Genomic DNA, 20704 nt, shown 5'->3' with positions numbered 1-20704 from the left:
GAGACGATCAACTATTACCCAAATAGTATCAAAACCACTTGCAGTCCTTGGTAATTTAGTAATGAAATCCATGGTAATGTTTTCCCATTTCCATTCCGGGATTTCGGGTTGTTGAAGTAGACTTGATGGTTTCTGATGCTCAGCTTTGACCTTAGAACACGTCAAATATTCTCCTACGTATTTAGAAACATCGGCTTTCATACCCGGCCACCAAAAATGTTTCTTGAGATCCTTGTACATCTTTCCCGTTCCAGGATGTATTGAGTATCTGGTTTTATGAGCTTCTCTAAGTACCATTTCTCTCATATCTCCAAATTTTGGTACCCAAATCCTTTCAGCCCTATACCAGGTTCCGTCTTCCCGAATATTAAGATGCTTCTCCGATCCTTTGGGTATTTCATCCTTTAAATTTCCCTCTTTTAAAACTCCTTGTTGTGCCTCCTTTATTTGAGTAGTAAGGTTATTGTGAATCATTATATTCATAGATTTTACTCGAATGGGTTCTCTGTCCTTCCTGCTCAAGGCGTCGGCTACCACATTTTCCTTCCCTGGGTGGTAACGAATCTCAAAGTCGTAATCATTCAACAATTCAATCCACCTACGCTGCCTCATATTCAGTTGTTTCTGATTAAATATGTGTTGAAGACTTTTGTGGTCGGTATATATAATACTTTTGACCCCATATAAATAGTGCCTCCAAGTCTTTAATGCAAAAACAACCGCGCCTAATTCCAAATCATGCGTCGTATAATTTTGTTCGTGAATCTTCAATTATCTAGACGCATAAGCAATTACTTTCGTTCGTTGCATTAATACACCACCGAGACCTTGCTTTGAGGCATCACAATTTATCACAAAATCATCATTCCCTTCAGGTAATGACAATATAGGTGCCGTAGTTAACTTTTTCTTCAATAACTGAAACGCTTTCTCTTGTTCATCCTTCCATGCAAATTTCTTCCCTTTATGCGTTAATGCGGTCAAGGGTTTTGCTATTCTGGAAAAGTCTTGGATGAACCTTCTGTCGTAACCAGCTAGTCCTAAAAACTGGCGTATGTGTTTCGGAGTTTTTGGGGTTTCCCACTTTTCAACGGTTTCAATCTTTGCTGGATCCACCTGAATACCTTCTTTGTTCACTATGTGACCGAGGAATTGAACTTCTTCCAACGAAAATGCACACTTTGAAAACTTAGCATACAGTTTTTCTTTTCTTAATAACTCTAGCACTTTTCTCAAGTGTTCTTCGTGCTCTTGATCATTTTTCGAGTAAATAAGTATGTCATCGATGAAAACAATGACAAACTTGTCAAGATATGGCCCATACACTCGGTTCATGAGGTCCATGAACACAGCTGGTGCGTTAGTCAATCCACATGGCATAACCATAAACTCGTAATGACCATAACGCGTCCTAAAAGCAGTCTTTGGAATATCATCCTCCTTCACCCGCATTTGATGATATCCAGAACGTAAATCGATCTTTGAATAAACAGACGAGCCTTGTAGTTGATCAAATAAGTCATCGATTCTCGGTAGTGGGTAGCGGTTCTTGATGGTAAGTTTGTTCAACTCTCTGTAGTCGATATACAACCTGAATGTACCATCTTTCTTCTTGACAAACAAAATAGGAGCTCCCCACGGTGATGTGCTTGGTCGAATGAAACCACGCTCTAAAAGTTCTTGTAATTGGCTTTGAAGTTCCTTCATTTTGCTAGCTGCGAGTCTGTATGGAGCACGAGCTATTGGTGCAGCTCCCGATACAAGGTCTATTTGAAATTCAACGGATCGGTGTGGAGGTAGTCCCGGTAATTCTTTCGGAAATACATCGGGAAATTCTTTTGCGACGGGAATATCATTGATGTTCTTTCTTCGGAATTGACTTTCTCGACGTGTGCTAGCACAGTATAACAACCTTTTCTTATTAGTTTTTGTGCCTTCAGGTTACTAATAAGATTTAACTTTGCATTGCTCTTTTCTCCGTACACCATTAAGGGTTTTCCTTTTTCTCGTATAATGCGAATTGCATTTTTGTAACAAACGATCTCTGCTTTCACTTCTTTCAACCAGTTCATACTGATTATCACATCAAAACTCCCTAACTCTACTGGTATCAAGTCAATCTTAAATGTTTCGCTAACCAGTTTAATTTCTCGATTCCGACATATATTATCTGCTGAAATTAATTTACCATTTGCTAATTTGAGTAAAAATTTACTATCCAAAGGCATCAATGGGCAACTTAATTTAGCAAAAAATTCTCTACTCATATAGCTTCTATCCGCACCCGAATCAAATAAAACATAAGCAGATTTATCGTCAATAAGAAACGTACCCGTAACAAGCTCCGGGTCTTCCTGTGCTTCTGCCGCATTAATATTGAAAACTCTTCCACAGCCCTGCCCATTAGTATTCCCCTGATTCAGGCAATTTCTAATAATGTGGCCCGGTTTTCCACATTTATAACAAACAGCGTTGGTATTACTTGCTCTGACACTATTTGTTTCGGCATTACTTGTTCCGGCATTATTTGCTCCCTTAGTTCTGTTAAACTTTGGTCCATAGACCTCACACTTTGTTGCGCTATGACCATTTCTTTTACACCTGTTGCAAAATGTCGTGCAAAACCCCTGGTGATTTTCTTCACACCTATGACATGGCTGTTTTTGGTTTTTATTGCCGTTGTTGTTATTGAGGTTGTTGTTGGGATTGTTATTATTGTTGAAACAGTTGTTGTAGTTGTTGTTGTTGTTGAGATGTTTGTTGTAGTTAGTGTTAGGATTGTGGTTATTGTTGCGATTGTTGTTGCGGTTGTGGTTGTAATTGTTATTGTTGTTGTACTGGTGACTCTTATCACCGTTTTCCTCCCACTTCCTCTTGAGTTGTTTCGTGTTGGCTTCTTCGGCCGCCTGCTCTTTAATTCTTCCCTCAATCTGATTTATGAGTTTATGAGCCATTCGACTTGCCTTCTGTATAGAAGCGGGCTCGTGTGAACTTACATCTTCTTGAATCCTTACTGGTAACCCTTTTTCAAATGCGTCGATCTTCTCTTCTTCATCTTCGAATGCTCCCAGGCACAATAGGCACAACTCTATGAATCGTCGTTCATATGTGGTAACGTCGAACCCTTGTGTTCGTAACTCTCTAAGTTCAGCCTTGAGTTTATTGACTTCGTTTCTAGGACGGTACTGCTCGTTCATCAATTGCTTGAATGCCGACCACGGTAGTGCGTAAGCAGCATTTTGTCCTACCTGTTCAAGATAGGTGTTCCACTACGTTAGCGCAGTACCTGTGAAGGTATGCGTAGCGTACTTAACTTTGTCCTCTTCAGTACACTTACTTATGGAAAATACCGATTCGACTTTCTCGGTCCACCGTTTCAATCCAATTGGTCCTTCGGTTCCATCAAATTCCAAAGGTTTGCAGGCAGTGAATTCTTTGTAGGTGCATCCTACAGGATTTCTTGCACCGTTAGCTGCATTACTAGATTCAGAGTTATTGTTGGTATGTAGCGCAGCCTGTACTGCGGCTATGTTTGCAGCAAGAAAGGTACGAAATTCCTCTTCGCTCATATTCATGGTTTGTCGAGTCGTCGGTGCCATTTCCTTCAAAATAGCCAACTGAATCGAGTTAATCATACAGAATATTAAGAGTAGTCAATAGTATTGCGTAGCATAATATGAACTCATTTATAAAATCTTTTTCTTCATAATAGCGTTTTATAAGTTTAAATTCGGGTACTACCTACCCGTTAAGTTCATACTTAGTAGCTAATATACAATTCAACTACTACAATTCCATATGAAAAACTGATTATAATAATATATCACATACAAATATTCTTCAAACTTACAACTTCGCTATATTACATATAACATGAAATATAGTACACTTTGATACAGGACAGTTTTGAAGATAAACCTAGTTAATACGCAAGTTGTTCAACAAAGGAAATAAAGACACGCAATTCATAAGTCTAGAAACAAGTCATGCATTCTGGTTTTACTAAGACGACTTCCCATCCTTGGTCTTGTGGAAAATAACCGTTATGACCATTGGCTAGGCAGCATGTTGTAATGTCGTCAAAAGGACGAGGGTTTCGTAATGTCCAACAGCCCCGTAATAATCTAAAAACCTTGTTTCTCACCCCAACTACTGAATCCGTCACTTGTGGGAAGGTTTTATTTAAAAGTTTCAATCTGATGTTCTTTTTCTCACTTTGGTAAGAAGCGAACATCACTAACCCGTAAGCATAACATGCTTCTTTATGTTGCATGCTAGAAGCTCTTTCTAATTCACGAAATCCTATGCTGGGATATGTTGACTCAAAATAGGTTCTTAACCCGTAGCGTAAAATTGCATTTGGGTTCCCCGCATTTAATGCTTTAAAGAAAACACCGCGTAACTTACGGTCTCCCCATTGTGATATACCCCACCTATCAAAGGAAAGCCTTTTATAAACTAAGGCATTTCCAGAAAGTCTTTCAAATGTTTGACAAGTTAATTTCGCCGTAACTAAATGTGCTGATGAATTCTGACCGACTCTAGACAAGATTTCCTCAATCATATCCTCTGTTAGGTCTTCTAAAATATTCGGTTGTCTACCCTTAACGTCCATTTTGTTTTTATACGGTAAAATAGACAAGGATTAGATTCGCAAAAGATAATTAACAAACAATACAAGCAATTTTTACATAGAACATAAAAGTACAAGCATACTACAATACATATAATACACAACATGATTACAACCCTCTAATCTGAATCGCTGGTTTCTTCTTCTTCAGACTTGGTTCGTTTTTCTAATTTTCTAGGAATATATGATGTTCCTCTAATACGAGTCGTCGTTTTCCACATTGGTTTAGAAAAACCTGGTGGTTTAGAGGTTCCCGGGTTATTGTCACGATATTGAAAATACGTGTGTTGACAGTACATATAAAGTTCATCGGGGTTGGAATCAGATTTCTCTATTTTGATGCCTTTTCCCTTATTATTTTCTTTTGCCTCATTAAATTGGGTCGGGGTAATTTCTATAATATCATCGGAATCCTCATCAAGATCCGATTCATCGGAAAATTGGTAATTTTCCCAATATTTTGCTTCCTTAGCGGAAACACCATTGACCATTATTAACTTTGGTCCATTGGTTGAGGATTTTCTTTTATTTGACCAGTTTTCTGTGGTTCCTACTATTCCCCCCTCCGGAACCTCTTCTTCTTCCGGTTCCTCTTCTTCTGGTTCCTCTTCTTCTGGTTCCTCTTCTTCCGGTTCCGTTTCCTCTTCTTCCGGTTCTTCGGGAACTTGTGAATCTTGCCAATATATATTCGACTTTTCGTTATTATTAGGTGAGTCAATGGGATTTGTGCTAGAGGTAGACATCTATCACACAATATCAAATATGTTAAGAGATTAATATATCACATAATATTTACATGTTAATAATATATAGTTTCCAACAAAAATGTTAAGCAATCATTTTTAAAGAAAATACGGTCGAAGTCCAGACTCACTAATGCATCCTAACAAACTCAATAAGACCCACTAATGCAAATTTTCTGGTTCTCTAAGACCAATGCTCGGATACCAACTGAAATGTCCCGTTCATATTGATTATAAACGTTCCATATTAATTGATTTCGCCGCGAGGTTTTGACCTCTATATGAGACGTTTTTCAAAGACTGCATTCATTTTTAAAACAACCATAACCTTTATTTTATCGATAAAGGTTTAAAAAGCATTACGTAGATTATCAAATAATGATAATCTAAAATATACCGTTTACACACGACCATTACATAATGGTTTACAATAAGAATATATTACATCAAAAATAAGTTTCTTGAATGCAGTTTTTACATAATATCATACAAGCATGGACTCCAAATCTTGTCCTTATTTTAGTATGCAACAGCGGAAGCTCTTAATAATCACCTGAGAATAAACATGCTTAAAACGTCAACAAAAATGTTGGTGAGTTATAGGTTTAACCTATATATTATCAAATCATAATAATAGACCACAAGATTTCATATTTCAATATACATCCCATACATAGAGATAAAATTCATTCATATGATGAACACCTGGTAACCGACATTAACAAGATGCATATAAGAATATTCCCTATCATTCCGAGAAATCCTTCGGACATGATAAAAACTAATTCGAAGTACTAAAGCATCCGGTACTTTGAATGAGGTTCGTTAGGCCCAATAGATCTATCTTTAGGATTCGCGTCAATTAGTAGATCGGTTTACTAATTCTTAGGCTACCAAGCAAAAGGGGCATATTCAGTTTCGATCATTCACCCATATAATGTAGTTTCAATTACTTGTGTCTATTTCATAAAACATATATAAAACTGCATGTATTCTCATCCCAAAATATTAGATTTTAAAAGTGGGACTATAACTCACTTTCACAGATTTTTTACTTCGTCGGGAAGTAAGACTTGGCCACTGGTCGATTCACGAACCTATAACAAATATGTACATATATATCAAAGTATGTTCAAAATATATTTACAACACTTTTAATACATTTTGATGTTTTAAGTTTATTAAGTCAGCTGTCCTCGTTAGTAACCTACAACTAGTTGTCCACAGTTAGATGTACAGAAATAAATCGATATATATATTATCTTGAATCAATCCACGACCCAGTGTATACACGTATCAGGCTAAATCACAACTCAAAGTATATATATTTTTGGAATCAACCTCAACTCTGTATAGCTAACTCCAACATTACTGCATATAGAGTGCCTATGGTTGTTCCAAATAATATGTATACATGGGTCGATATGATATGTCAAAACATTTGCATACGTGTCTATGGTATCTCAAGATTACATAATATATTAGAATACATGTATAATACAATATAAGTTAGCTAGGATATGATTTGTATAGAATTGTTAATATTTCCCGTAGCTACAAAAATCAAAAAATATCCAATCTTGTTTTACCCATAACTTTTTCATTTTAAATCCGTTTTGAGTGAATCAAATTGCTATGGTTTCATATTGAACTCTATTTTATGAATCTAAGCAGAAAAAGTATACGTTTATAGTCGAATATATAAGTTACAAGTCATTTTTGTAAGAGGTAGTCATTTCAGTCGAAAGAACGACGTCTTGATGACCATTTTGAAAAACATAATTCCAGTTTGAGTTTAACCATGATTTTTGGATATAGTTTCATGTTCATAAGAAAAATCATTTTCTCATAAGAACAACTTTTAAATCAAAGTTAATCATAGTTTTTAATTATGAAACCCAAAACAGCCCGCGGTGTTACTACGACAGCGTATGTCCGGTTTTACGGTGTTTTTCGTGTTTCCAGGTTTTAAATCATTAAGTTAGCATATCATATAGATATAGAACATGTGTTTAGTTGATTTTAAAAGTCTATTTAGAAGGATTATCTTTTGTTTGCAAACAAGTTTAGAATTAACTAAACTATGTTCTAGTGATTTCAAGCTTAAACCTTCGAATAAGATAGCTTTATATGTATGAATCGAATGATGTTATGAACCTTATTACTACCTCAAGTTTTGTGGATAAACCTACTGGAAAAGAGACAAATGGATCTAGCTTCAAAGGATCTTGGATGGCTTGAAAGTTCTTGAAGTAGAGTCATAACACGAAAACAAGTTCAAGTAAGATTTCCACTCAAAATAAGATTGTTATAGTTATAGAAATTGAATCAAAGTTTGAATATGAGTATTAACTTGTATTAGAAAGATATATTACTGTAAATAAGAAAGATTTTTCTTGAGGTTGGATGATCACTCTACAAGATTGGAAGTAAGCTAGCAAACTTGGAAGTATTCTTGATTTTATGAAACTAGAACTTGTAGAATTTATGAAGAACACTTAGAACTTGAAGATAGAACTTGAGAGAGATCAATTAGATGAAGAAAATTAAAGAATGAAAGTGTTTGTAGGTGTTTTTGGTCGTTGGTATATGGATTAGATATAAAGGATATGTAATTTTGTTTTCATGTAAATAAGTCATGAATGATTACTCATATTTTTGTAATTTTATGAGATATTTCATGCTAGTTGCCAAATGATGGTTCCCACATGTGTTAGGTGACTCACATGGGCTGCTAAGAGCTGATCATTGGAGTGTATATACCAATAGTACATACATCTAAAAGCTGTGTATTGTACGAGTACGAATACGGGTGCATACGAGTAGAATTATTGATGAAACTGAACGAGGATGTAATTGTAAGTATTTTTGTTAAGTAGAAGTATTTTGATAAGTGTCTTGAAGTCTTTCAAAAGTGTATGAATACATATTAAAACACTACATGTATATACATTTTAACTGAGTCGTTAAGTCATCGTTAGTCGTTACATGTAAATGTTGATTTGAAACCTTTAAGTTAACGATCTTGTTAAATGTTGTTAACTCAATATTTATTATATCTAATGAGTTGTTAAATTATTATATTATCATGATATTATGATATATTAATATATCTTAATATGATATATATACATTTAAATGTCGTTACAACGATAATCGTTACATATATGTCTCGTTTCAAAATCATTAAGTTAGTAGTCTTGTTTTTACATATGTTGTTCATTGTTAATATACTTAATGATATGTTTACTTATCATAATATCATGTTAACTATATATATATCCATATATATGTCATCATATATTTTTTACAAGTTTTTAACGTTCGTGAATCACCGGTCAACTTGGGTGGTCAATTGTCTATATGAAACCTATTTCAATTAATCAAGTCTTAACAAGTTTGATTGCTTAACATGTTGGAAACACTTAATCATGTAAATAACAATTTCATTTAATATATATATAAACATGGAAAAGTTCGGGTCACTACATAATACATAATCAAAATATATATAATTTGTTCGATTACGATTATACGTTTTAATATATATACAAATGATATAGGTTCGTGAATCCGAGGCCAACCTTACACTTGTTCAATGACGTCATATGTATTTTTACTACAAAATACAGTATTGTGAGTTTCATTTGCTCCCTTTTTAAATGATTTTGCAATATATATTTTTGGAACTGAGAATACATGCGCTGCTTTTATAAATGTTTTACGAAATAGACACAAGTAATCGAAACTACATTCTATGGTTGAATTGTTATACCGGATATCGCCCTTGTTGAACTTGGTAACCTAAGAATTGGTGTTTATTATAATTTCCACCAATTGACGCGAATCCTAAAGATAGATCTATGGGCTGTGACACGTCCCAGTCAGAGAATTTGAACTACTTTAGTACTTTGATGATTATATATGGGGATATTCTAGATGCATTTTGTTAAGGTCGGTTACCAGGTGTTCAATCCATACGAATGAATTTTAAACACTTACGAGTGTATGATTATTGAATAAATGAAATCTTGTGGTCTATTAAAATTATGGAAATGATTGATTATGATAAACTAATGAACTCACCAACCTTTTGGTTGACACTTGAAAGCATGTTTATTCTCAGGTATTAAAGAAATTTTTCGTTGTGCATTTGCTCATTTTAAAGATATTACTTAGAGTCTTTCATGGTATATTTCAAAAGATGTTGCATTCAAATTGTTGAGTTCGATAAATATTATTGTTAAGTAAATGACAGAATAGGTTATTTATAGTTTGGATATTATAAAATGGTATGCATGCCTGTCATCTTTCGATGTAATGAAAATTGTCTTTTAAAAACGAATGCAATGTTTGTAAAATGCATCATATAGAGGTCAAATACCTCGCAATGTATCCATATGTTATTGTATTCGTCCTTATGGATTGGGACGGGTCGTCTCAAGTATTATTCTCATTCGATATTTGCTGCACCGAGTCTTGTTGAAATGTTATTGGGTCCAAATATCATTATAAGCCTTCATGGGCCTACCGAATATCAAATGGCCCATTTAAAGCTTCATTTGCTTACTGAATTGACATTGAGTCCAACATGAACAATTCAGTTCCAAGTTTGAGAAATATTCAGTTTCAGTCCCTGATAAGTTTGTGAGTTTTGCAAGAACAGTCCAAATACCGAATTTTGCTCGAATTTTGACAGTTTTGGCCCCTGGAGCTTATCAGAATTTTTAGAGATGGTCCTTTAACGAATGTAGCCTTCCAAAGCATATCTTTTCACTATTTTCGAGGCTCGGATTCACACGGCTTTTCTCATAAGCGTTCTTTATGATATTTTGGAGATTTGCTGAGCATATCAACCAATTTAAACAATGAAGCTTTTTCTTCGTGCAAGCATCATTGTGGGGGAGATATGTATATGGTTGATGTAAGTACGAGTTATTGTTTGATTCGATGAGAAACAAAGAAGGATTCAAAGGAACGCTAGCATCTTATGGGGAGTTAACGATGAAGATTGGTTTATTCTCTCCCTACAATCTTTGAACGTTCATGAAAGGTTTCTAAAATTGAAACTTATGCCCATACGCATTTTTAAGGGGAGTTTCTAGAATTCAACGGCGTTTCGTAATCAAAGTCAAATGGTGATTCCACTATGACTTCTATACATGTACGGTATAGGACTCGGACTTCAAAGAAAGAATTGTTTGTTTGGGGGGAGCTAGAGACTCGAAGAAGATCCGACATCATATGGGGAGTTTTCTTATGACTAGTTTCGAATGTACTCTTTGGAACGATGAAAGTTCAAGAGGCGTGTCTCGGTATTGAAACCGACGGTATTTATGTCATGACACATTGATGAGAGCCTATGCACTTTGAGGGGGAGCTTCTAAAGTTTTGAAATGACTTATCAATGCAAGCAAATTCTAAAGGCATATCACAACTAAGTCAAGGGAGGTATTGATGGTAACATAGTTAGTTTGTGATGTGTTCTTCAATGTGCATTCGGCTGTGCACACTAAAAAACCGTTAAAAGAGCAAAGATATCATGATGAAGTTCAAGTCTCAAACAAAGTTGAAAGAAGATTGTTAGCGCGACAATTCGAGGATGCAAAGGAAGAGGTTGGAGCGTAATGATTGACCAAGACAATGTTAGAGATACGAGTTCATTTGTTAATTCAAAGTGAAGATTCTAGATCTTCATCAAAGGCCATGCATCATTTGGGGGGAGTTAGTTAGCAATAGTTAATTCTTTCCTTGTAATATTGTATGTTTTAGTAGGGAGTTAGTTTTTGGAAACCCGTCTCACTCTTGGGGGGGGGGGGGAGATTGTTTGGGCCCCGAGAAGGAGTAAAATGTGTTTCCATAGTCCTATGGAGGATCCTTTATACGAGGGCTATATAAAGGATCCAAGGCTCCCTAGAAACACTAACATTAGCCACTGATTTGTAATGTATTCAAGAGAGACGTGGAATATAGTTAACTAGTTTGACTAATGCTCTCTACATTCATGTGGTTAATTGTTCACATTCATGGTATTCATGAGATTTAGGATCCTACAATATCTTAAAAATACGACTCTAGGTCATACATTCCTTACTTATAATAAGGAGTAGTATGATTTAGGCCCCACTAAATATAAATTTAAAACTATTGCTCCCTCTCTTGGTAGTTGATTCTAACGCCTTGTGGCCTAACGACACCGCATAAACAAAACCGTCCGTTTCGGCCATATCAAGGAGGGGTAAGTTTTGGGCGCCGCTGCCGGGGATTTGGTATCAGATAATACTGCTCTTTTATTAAACTCATTCACAAGCATTTAGTGGTGTCTAAGAAAGACAATTATACATGGACTTGGTTATTGAATTTTCCGAACCGTCTCCAATTATATTGGAACCAAAAGGATCCTGCCTCTACGTAGTCGGCCTGGCCACTTGATTTGTTGAATAGTTAGTGCGAAGCTCTGTTATTGAAATACCAAGAAATCAGTAGCAAGAACCAAAAACATATCTAAACTTAGGACAATTAGATTACCTTATAATTAGATTAGAATACCTTAGACTACTTTAGATTAAGGCTACCTTAGACTACCTTAGATTACCTTAGACTAATTTAAAATAATCTTAGACTCCTTTAGACTAAATTAGGGACAACTTATCTGCTTAAAATTTAAAAATAAAAAGGCATACCCAGTGTATGACCCAAACCCGATCTAGACCAGGGCCGTCGTTATTCGTACCTGATCCATACGCAATAATCTCTAAAGCACGCAAGGAAGAGCGAATCAGAAATCGAATGGCGTTATGCGTTACTTTAGCAGAAAATACAAAACCCTCGATTGAAGGTCAAGGACAACCGATCAGATTCCCAGAGATTCAAGGACACTCATTCGAGTTAAAACGTCACATTATACAGCTCATCCAAAATGGATGTCAATTCCATGGACTATCGAATGACGATCCTAATTCTCACCTTGATAAATTCATATCTCTTTCGAACTCCTACAAACAACCAGGGATTGGACAAGATATAGTCCGGCTATACTTGTTCCCCTATTCTCTCACTCATCATGTACAAACATGGTTTGAAGGATTGAGAAAAGATTCCATCACGTCATGGACAGAGATGGCTACTAAATTCCTAACCAAATATTTCCCTCTTTCCAAACAAACTAAACTCAAGAATGACATCATTAAATTCAAACAAAGTTATGATGAATCTCTTTACACTGCATGGGAGTGATTCAAAACCCTACTAAAGAAATGCCCTAATCACTAGTTAGAACGGTCAGCCCAAATTTGTACCTTCTACAATGGTCTAACGGTAAATCATAGGACGACGATCGATGCAACAGCTCAAGGAAATCTGATGAACCAAACCGCAGATGAAGTATGGGAGTTGCTCGAGAACATGATAATGCATCATCATGACTGGAACAGTGGTGAAACAACTTCATCATCTGCACCACTCTCTGCACTTAATAATCAAACGGAAGCCATCAAATCTCTCACGGACAAGATGGAATCTCTCGCCAAACAACTCGGAGAATTGAAGACGCAGCCACAGCAAGTTAACCAGGTTCAGGCCTGTGTTAATTGTACCAACCCGTAACCCACTGAAGAATATCAAGTTGAGTACGAGAACCCTGACGGTTCAGTCTGTTACATTCAATACCCAACTCGTCAATCAAATCACGGATTCAATCAACAACCTAGGGTTAATCAATTCCAAAGAAACAACTAGCCTTTTCACTATCGTTACCCACCTTATCCACCCCAACAATCTCAATTGACCTACGATCAACCACTTCCACTCACAGGTCCACCAGTCGAGGAAAATTCCCCAACCACCCAAATTACGAAAGTAACCAACCCCACTCTCAGAGCTGATGATCAGTTGACTCAGTTCATTCAAGGACAACAATAGCTAAATTAGAGAACTGCATCCAGACAAGACCAGACAGAGATACTAATGAGAAACTAATTGGCTTTGCTCAAAAGTCTAGAAACGCAGCTCGGACAGTTATCACAATGCCTTGAAACCCGACCACAAGTGAGATTACCTAGTAATACTATCCAAAATCCCCACATAGAGGAAGCTAAGCAAATGGATTCCGTAATTCCAGAGGAAGAACCACGGAGAAGGTCAGCTAGGCTAAAGAACAAATCGACATATACTCAGAAGCTGTCCACTGCAACTCCAGTGCATGTACCTTACCCTAGAAGGCTACAGGAGGAACCATCCTAGCTTGATTCCTTCAAACTTGATGGAAGATTCCTGGACACCATGTCCAAAGTTCCCAACCAGAAGAGATACATCCGAAGGCTTCTCTCTACAAAAGAGAGGGTACCAGATTCTAACAAAATTCCACTGAGTGAAGAATGCTCGGCATTGCTCAGAAACTCTCTACTGCAAAAAGCAGGAGATACGGGCCGATTCATTTTCCCGTGTTCAATCTACCAATCTGGAACCATTCATGCGCTAGCAGATTTAGGAGCAAGTATTAACCCAATCCCCTACTCTCTCTATAAGAGATTAGAGTTAGGAGACTTGTCACCAACTAAAATGATAATCCAACTTACCGATCACATAATTCGATATCCTAAGGGCATAGTTGAGAACGTCTTGGTAAAAGTCCACAAATTCTTGTACCCTACAGATTTCGTAGTGATGGACATTAAGGAAGACCTACACACACCAATAGTGTAAGGAAGACCTTTCATGAATACAGCTAGGACTGTCATTGATGTGTACAATCAAACCTTGATCTTACGATCACATGGGGAGAGCGTTACCTTCAAAATTGACCGACCTACCGAACTTTCTGGACAGGCAGAGATGTTTGCTATTTCCACCAGATGGATCAGTTCTGATGATGAGTCTCCACTACCAGCCAAAGAAATGGAAGAAGAGGATCCTAGTGAAGAAATAGAGGAAGAGGAAGAACCTGAGGAGGAAGAGGAAATGGAAGACGTAAAAGAAACTACGATGATACCCTCTCCAAGTCTGGAACGTCACAAAGAATTAATGAGGCTTGAGACAGAAGATCATAGATTAATCATTCGTTTCAAGAAGAAAACTGATAAGGTTGAGATTAAAGATATAGAAATTGACCCTGCAAGTGTCGAAGTGAAGAACCAGAATACTGAAGAATCCCGTTCATCAGACGAATCCTCAGAAGAATAACGAGGAAGAGCAACATGAAGACATTCTGGATAACTCATATTCTCCATCTGAACCAGATCAGGAGGAGCCGGACTCTTCCACAGATCAAATTCCGGTCATATCTACTCACGCCGACATGATAACCTTCATCAATGACACCGATGAATTTAAAGATATTCTCGAAGCCATCCGTAAATCAACAATTGATTTCACGCTACACTTAATAGAACGAATCATGGCTATCAGAGACGAATACAACCTCTATCTACAGAGAGAAGACAATAATGTTGAAATCCTGGAAGAGTGCATTCAAGACTTTATCAATACCCTTCACGATCATATCTACCGCGAATAAAGGCAACGAGAGCACAATTAAGTGGTTCTCACTATTCTGGAGACAAGATTATGTCGAGACCAGAAAATCATTTACTCTAAGGTTTACAACGCCTTAGCCAGAACTGCACTTCCGTTCTCAGCAAATCAACGACCACTATTGACTCTCATCCAGAAGCATATGGATCTTTCCACCGGACGCCTGGCTTATCACTCTGATTTGCAAATGATCGAGGATATTCACAGGTTTTTCGCTCTCTTGGAAAGAGATAATTTCGAAAGCACACCAGAGAAGCGAGTGATTTACGTAACAATTGATCACCATGCTAATCTGATTATCAAAGAGTTACGAGACGCAGTCACAGAAGAAGTGAGACGAAACAATCCATTTTCTCATGTTGAGCCAGACCGAGTCAACATTGCCACCTACGTTACAAATCAGATAACACATATCTTCCAAGAACCCACGAATCCTAGTTTCATATTTAAAGCTGGTAGTTGGGAGATATACTCAAAGACGGAGACATTAATGCTTGGGTCAGGACTGCTCTTCACTTTTTTTCAGCTTCGCCTCTTGACTGATCTGTGCAAGGCTACAGACTCCTACTGTAGAGACCACCGTTCAGAAGATTTTGAGATACTTAAGATACAATTTCTGACACTATTTGAAGATCTTCGAAATGAACATCCTATTAGAGAAGTAATCACCACCAGTACCGCCTCAATGATTGACATTCATGGATCAATCAGCTGAGCAGTGGATCATGTTCTTATCGGACTTCAAGATCTGTCATGAGCCGAAACCACGCATTATCTATCTTTCAGAAGATCTTCAAGAGAAGTACCAGAACTACTACCACTTTTGGTCTGATACTTTCTCAGAATTTATCCACCAATCGCTTCTCGGGAGGCAACCCGTGTAATAAAGTAGAGTAGAAGAATAAAGGATGACAAATGAGCCAATAAATAAAGGACGTAACTTCCAAGATTGCAAGCCAGCCAGTTTCTTTACAAGCAACCACATCTGTTGGGGGTACTCCTTTCTTCCTATTACGAGCTCAAACTTTAAATTATGCCACATCATAACTTATCACTAAGTGTGGGATTCCAAACCAATTAAACACAAGACAAATATTCCCAAATCATCAACTAAAACTTCTAAGTGTGGGATACACTGGGAATATTGAGGATAATGTTCGTCTAAGTGTGGGATGTTGGTATAAACTTTTTATGCTGTATTAAAATAACCCATTATGAAGATTCCAAGTTCTTAAGGAAAATTTCAAAATTTTTTAACAAGAGAAAGCCTTTCCGAAAAAGTTTTTTTGAAAACCTGAAGCTTTTGTAAATAAAATTAAGGCTTAAGTAAGGTGAAAATCGTGTTAGGACGAACCAAATCGCTAATAGAGCATTGCATGACTAGGCATTATCGACCTAAAATTGATTATGGTGAGGCACCCAAATAAGACCAGCATTCACCTTTAATGCTTCGATGTTTTCCGTTGAGAGTGTCGATGTCTGTGCTAAGAATCAGAACTTGCTCCAGATCTACATTTTCGAGTAATGAAATGTGATTCGGTTATAATCAGAAGATCTAGCCATTTGTCAAAATAAGCCTTTAACACCTCCACTACTTCTACCACACTAATTCATCCACATCATATTAACTATCACTCAAAAAATCCATAAAATTACATTCCTTCCGAAAATCCGATGTTATAAACCTCTCAAGTATCATGGCAAAGGTCTTGAAAAAGTTTACCAGCAAAAAGTTTCTCGAGATAAAATCTCAAAAAAAAAAAAAATTAAAGTTCTGAACAAAGGAGCAGAACTTGTAAAGAGAAACGCCGAAGAAAAACTTGACCACATATGCTTTTCGCTCCAAAAAGGGAGAATAGTTCAAAAGAGCTTCTCGAAAATATTAGCACTCCTATCTATCTTAAATTTTCCAAAATTCTAAAAGTATTTAGAGACTATATTACCTTTTTCTCAACCCTTTAAAACAACTTCACCACCACTTTAAAATTCCTTTCCATCATTGACAAATGACCTAGAAGCTATGGTTACTACCGTTTTCACATTAGTAGCAAGGATTTGAGTCTTTATCAAGCCTATGACGATGGGTGCAACATGAGTGGCTATGAGTGAATTCATTTCCTAGATCTATAGGGAACTCTAAACACTTGAGTGATTTGAGTGACCTGTAAAAGCTAGCCTAAGTCATGTAACCTCCTCGCATGCTTGCAGAGATAGTTTCAACCCTCACATATATGACTCACTTTATCTTTTGCTCTTATAATAAAAAGCAAACCACTTAGGCTATTAGTAAAGAAACTCTGAAAAGATTTCTTAAAGTAAAAATAAGAAGTTTGCTTGAGGACAAGCAAAGTCTAAGTGTGGGATATTTGATATCGGCTAAAAAGTCACGTTTTCACCTCGGTATTAAGACCCAAAAACAATAAAGTTCCAAACTTTATAGCCAAAATACCCGCTTCGTCGGTTAAAATTGAAGAACAAGTGATTACAAAGACGGTGCAAAAAGAATCAAGAGAATCGGAGGTAAAACGAAGATTTTAAAGCGAATACGGTGAAAGACAAGAAATCAAGTTACGATCCAGCAAATCAGCAAGCCAAATAGGCTGCCAAACGGCTAGCCAGTATGGCAAATGGCCTGCCACACGGCCAGATCAAACGGGCACAGCAAACGGGCAAAGCAGGCAAACGGACCCTGCAAACGGCTTGCCAAACGGCCTGGCAGCCGTTTGCAGACAAATTTCAAGTCTATTTAAAGGGTCTTTATCATCCATTTTTATACACACTTCAATTCATTTCTTTTTCTCTCTTTCTACAATATTAGTCATACTTTCAAGGTCTTCAACTTCGTGCGGGAAACCTAGTACCCGGAGAAGAACGCCAAAGATTGTATTAGGAGCGGTCTGGAGTTTGAAGTTGTCACTTTTGTATTTGGAACTCATTTAATCTACTGGTACTTCTATCCTTTGACTTTATATAATGTTTTCCATTATTATGCTTTGTGATATTATTGCCATGATTAGCGAGTAGTTATCTTTAGTGTATTGATAAAGTCTTGAATGCGCGCTTCTAAGATTTCAATATTATCATCTTCTTTCTGTAGATAGAGGTTGTATTCATCTTCGATAGCCGTGATCCGTTCTTTTAAGCGTAGTGTAATGGTGTATCCTAGGAGATACACGCATATAAACACCATTTTCATACAGGAAAATGGATCAAAAAGCACAAAAGATAACAAAATTTAGCGATATTCAATATTTATCGCCCAGCGTAGAGCAGGCCACCCAGCGTCAAGCGTAAGCCCTACAGGCAGCTTCTATGCATAAGCCCTTTAACTCAGCGTGTGAACAGCAAGCAGCCACCTCAGCACATGCCACCGACATTTCTGATACTTCACGTAACAGAACTATTCAGTGATTGACACGTGTATCCCGTAAATTTTGGACATTCTACGCCTATAAATAGACCCCTGGGTCACCACATTTCACATCATTCTGATCTGAACTTCAATCAGAGAGAAGTATACTTTATCTCTCACATAGTTCTTTCTCACTCTAAAAACACATTAGCCGCTTAGCAGCAGTATGCTAGACGGATCATTACAGATTGATCCACAGATTGATTGAGGCCACCCCACAGATCTTACATCTGTGTTCCGGGTCTGTAGAGATTATTTCTCGAGGGCAAACAACAATCAACAGTATACGCCACACGCTGAGCAGCTATTGTCTTGTACTGGTACCTTACAGCCGCTATACGGAAAATCGTACCAACAAATGGTGCCACCCATTCTAAAGAATCACTCAACTTTCAAGAGCACGAAAAGGCGTAATCGTCAGATAGCACCTATTGAAGCAAACATGATACATTCATGGTAAGCCGGACAACGGAGAAAGGCAGAAGTATTAGAAGATTGGAAGCAGGAATTGATTGCTTTTCCTTCCATGTTTAATACTAATCCATCTGATGCTCCTGTAGTCATTGAAGCTCGCATAGCAAACTGTGTTGTTGGCGGAATATATACTGATACAGGAGCAGGAGCAGATATCATGTATGAGCATTGTTTTGTGCAATTACCAGAAAGAGTTAAGGAGCAGTTGAAGGACACATTTGTTGCCTTAGCAACTTTTGCTAATCATCCATCATGGTCAGAAGGAAGCATAATGTTGGAAGTAGTTTTGGGAAAAACACCATTCAAACGAATAGCTAATATCGAGTTTTTAGTTGTTAAAGCAAACTCACAATATAATGTCATTCTAGGTCGATCAGCTATGATGACATTTGGAGCTATAACATCAATGGTCCATGGCATGATGAAATATCCTACACCAGCTGGTATTGCCACGCTATACGCTGAACGAAGAAGAGCAATAGAATGTGTGCAAATAAACAGAACAGTTGTTGATCCAATTGTTCATGAAGGCGGTTCAGTGTCACGGAATCCAGAATTTCCAGATCAGATAATTACCATTGGAAACACAATAGCAAAAGAAACAAAAGAAAAGCTTTACAAAATCTTAGCAACAAATTTGGATGTTTTTGCATGGCAAGATTCTGATATGACTGGAGTACCACATCATGTAGATGCACATTAGGTTGGTGTGAATCCTAATATCCCACCAGTGTGTCAAAAGAAAAGAGGCATGGCTCCAGATAGTACAAAATTTCTCAGAGAAAAAGTTAAAAAATTGGTGGATGCTGGAATATTGAGGGAAGTAAAATACCAGACATGGGTAGCAAACCCAGTTATGGTAAGAAAGCCAGATAATTCATGGAGGATGTGTGTAGACTTCACAGATCGAAATAAAGCATGTCCAAAAGACAATTATCCTTTACCAGAAATCGATTGGAAAGTGGAGTCGGTAAGTGGGTATCAGTTTAAATCCTTTTTGGATGCATTCAAGGGATACCATCAAATCCCCATGGAAATTCGAGATCAAGATAAAACAGCATTCTACACAACAAATGAAATTTTTTGCTACATCATGATGCCTTTTGGATTAAAGAATGCAGGAGCAACTTATCAACGTGTGATTGATAAAGCATTTAAGAGTCAAATAGGCAGGAATGTAGAGGCCTATGTTGATGATATTTTTGTCAAGAGTCATACAGAAGACAGCATGCTCATACTCTTGAAACATTCGAATCATTAAGAAGAGTTAACATGAAGCTAAATCCTAAAAAATGCACTTTCGGTGTAGAAGAGGGCAAATTTTTAGGATATATTGTTACAGAAAAAGGAATTAAGGCTAATCCGAAAAAGATTCAAGAAATTAAAGATATGGTATCTCCTAAAACAAAGAAAGAACTTCAAAGCTTTAATGGAAGATTGGCAGCTTTGACAAGGTTTTTATCAAGAGCAACAGATCGATCACAACCATTTATGAAGGTTTTAAAGAGTTGTTTGAACAAAAAAGAATTTAAGTGGACAGAAGAAGCAGAAAAAGCTTTTCAAGATATTAAGCGGCTCTTAAAAGAATTACCTACTTTAACTGCACCAATAGAAGGAGAAACGTTAATTTTGTATTTAGCTGCTTCCGCAGAGGCCATTAGTTCAGTTTTAATCGCAGAACGAAAGGGAGTACAAATGCCTATATATTTTGTCAGTAAAATATTGCAGCAAAGTGAAGTTAATTATCCATCAATTGAAAAATTGGTGTATGCTTTAACACACAGCTAGACGACTCAGACGATATTTTCAAGCACATTCAATCCTGGTAATGACAGACCAGCCGATAAAACATATTTTGAGAAATCCAAAGTCATCAGGATGACTAGCAAAATGGGCAATTGAATTGGGAGA

Source organism: Rutidosis leptorrhynchoides, chromosome 8 (genome assembly GCF_046630445.1).
Source record: "Rutidosis leptorrhynchoides isolate AG116_Rl617_1_P2 chromosome 8, CSIRO_AGI_Rlap_v1, whole genome shotgun sequence".
In the NCBI taxonomy this organism is placed as follows: Eukaryota; Viridiplantae; Streptophyta; class Magnoliopsida; order Asterales; family Asteraceae; genus Rutidosis; species Rutidosis leptorrhynchoides.
The sequence above is the reverse complement of the archived record's forward strand: the minus strand, read 5'-3'. Positions refer to the sequence as shown.